A 2,776-nucleotide genomic window follows, 5' to 3' on the forward strand; every position below is an offset into this window, starting at 1 on the left:
ACTTACATGTCCCAAGTCTCAGTGAGAATAACTGGAAGGAAGAGCTTGTTGGGACTGTCCCGAAGACTGTGTGAAGGTAGCCCAGCAGCGAGGAGGTCACAGGGTGTGCAGGCTTCTTATATGACAGCTTGTGCACACAGCAAGCGCTGACCAGCCACAGCAATGCAAGGTGTCGCTTCTGGAACATTTTATTGACCAAACACATTTATAGGCAAAACTAAGAAGGCAAAGCCTTCCATAAGGAGATGCTTTTTCTACACCAACACACCTAGACTTCAGTTTTCAGTCAAAGAATAATCCAGACAGGGCGTGGCAGAGAAAAAAAATATGCACTTTCACTCCAGTGGGAATAATTTGCACTCCATTTTCTCCAGCATCCAATCGTTTGCCCATCTCAGACATATCAGTCAAAGCAGATCAATGGCACTTGTGGACATGGACTTGACGTATCAGGAGATGGACCATGAGGGCTGTGTGCCAGTACTGAGAATCTTCCGATCAATGATACCAGAGTAGATTCTAAATGAAGACTTGGCTGTAAGTGCGCTTCACAGGAATGAAAACATGAACCAGCCTCTGGCCCCAGACGTCGAGCAGCTCCTGTCAAGAGGCCTGCTTACCCTTAGCCAGCTACCGGGCTGAGCGATGCAGCGGCAGGACAGCGGTCCGCACACCCGGAGAAACCAGGAAGCAGAACAGCTTGCCATTGGGGAGCCCAGAGAAGGCTTCCCAAAGGAGGGGGTATTATGTTAATTTGAGTTATTGTTGAGTAAGTACATAGTCCTCTCTCCCCTCTCGGGAGCAGTGGTGTGTCTCCTTCTCCTTTGATGTTACTCTTAGCCATGTGACAAGTTTTGACCCAGCATTGTTTATGATCGTAAGGGGGAGTTCCTCTCAGTGTGCATACGCTGTGGGGCATTATTCTCGTGCTGTATGACATAGGGCCATTATTATGCCATCCAATTCAGTGCAGTGTGTCTAAAACAACTGCAAAATAAATATATTATAACTTATAATATCCATATAGCAGGTATTTTTCTCTGTTAAAATCTCACTCTGAGAGGTAGGAGGATCACTATGAGTGTGAGGCCACCATGAGACTATATAGTAAACTTCAGGTCAGCCTGGGCTAGATGGAGACTCTACCTTGAAAAACAAAACAAACAAACAACGAAGAAACCTCACTCTGGTGCTTGCTTTGGCAGCACATATACTAAAAGTGGAAAGATAGGGAGAAGATTAGCATGGTCCCTGTGCAAGGATGACACACTAATTCATGAAGCATGTCATTCTTATGAGGGTCTACACCCTTTAAATTCTTTCTAAATTAATAATGATTATGCCATTGATTCAGTCCTGGCTTCACTCTCCATTGGAGAATCTGCTTCTCCTTTTCAGAAGGGAGCTGGACCTGAGGAGTTAAATGACCCAGTGCATTCCACTCTGGACCCAACTGAAACCATAAAGGAATTGAGGAAATGAGCAAGAGTGCTGCTTTCTCAGTGAACCTGATATCAGCACAAGTGTGAAGGACACACACATTGAGGACACTCAACACATACCAAACCAGAGATCAAGAGGCTTCTAAGTGCCCATCATTGAAGTAGATATAAAATGTTCCCAGCATGGCTCAGAGAATTTTGCAGAAGAGGGGGCAGAAAGATTGTTAGAGCCACAAGTTGAGACATTTTGAGAGAGATATTGCCTCTCCCCATAACTGACTGCTGGCCCCATAATGCATAACCCATAATCCCCATGGGGTTGACCTGCATCCCCAGTGAGGAAGGGCACTTCAGAAAAGGGGCAGGGAGGAGGGAAAGGATGGTACCAACATGTGTTGTTTACATACTAAATATGTCCATATCTAATAAAAAAAACAACTCATTCTGATATACGTCTTTGTGTCCTTGGCTATTTTCTTAGAGAAACATTTTAGAATTGCATTTATGGTAAAAAGTATGAAAACATTTAATACCCTCATTGAATTATTATATTCCCATCAGGAGAAGTAAGACTTTTCATTTATTTACTTCTTGTTAGCTTGCTAACTTAATGAGTGCATAATGATTTTTCACTCTTACTTCAATTTGATTGTCTTTCATTCTGGTTCAATTCGTTTTGCTGTGTACATTCTTCTGCCGTAAATTACCTCTGCTCAAGCCGGTGTTCTTTGAGGTAGTTCCCCTTTATTCACATACATAAGTTATTTACAAGTTTAATAGTCTTTTCTCTTAATAGATAATGCTTACACATACACATTGTAGAACAAGACACATTTCATGCACACACACACATGAATTTATGAGTGAAAGGCCACAGCCATGTCTTAGCTGTGATTACATATTCAGAACCGAGGGCTGGGGGAGTCGTTGGTGTGTAAAGCCAAGCAGAAAGACCTGAATTTGGGTTCACAGAACTCCCCCACATGCAGGGTGTGGTGGTGAATGTAGCACTCAGGAGGTGGGACTAAGCAAGTGACTCTGTCTCAGAAATGAGGTGAAGAGGGGTAGAGAGAGACACCCAGCCTCCACTGCAGTCTCCAGAGGCATAGACATGTGTGAATTCCCTACACACATGCACCTGCACATATGTGTGCCCATGCCCATGTGAACCTGTACACACACACACATGCACCTCATACACAGAGACACGTAAGAAAGAGCACGGCCTAGTTCTGGGCACACAGTCATCTGTCATCAACCATGGAGAAACACTGAGAGCAGGCAGAGGTGAGAACAGACCCGGGCAGCAGGCTGCTACAGTTCAATCCTGGTTC

General features: G+C 44.3%; 1 non-coding gene across 1 annotated transcript; it reads left to right on the forward strand.

Moving 5' to 3' along the window:
- The first annotated feature begins 1,189 nt into the window (after positions 1 to 1,189).
- On the forward strand, positions 1,190 to 1,296 carry LOC123459003. Its single transcript, XR_006635935.1, has one exon. It is a non-coding gene; the product is annotated as a U6 spliceosomal RNA (small nuclear RNA).
- The last annotated feature ends 1,480 nt before the right edge of the window (positions 1,297 to 2,776 follow it).

Source organism: Jaculus jaculus, chromosome 2 (genome assembly GCF_020740685.1).
Source record: "Jaculus jaculus isolate mJacJac1 chromosome 2, mJacJac1.mat.Y.cur, whole genome shotgun sequence".
In the NCBI taxonomy this organism is placed as follows: domain Eukaryota; kingdom Metazoa; phylum Chordata; class Mammalia; order Rodentia; family Dipodidae; genus Jaculus; species Jaculus jaculus.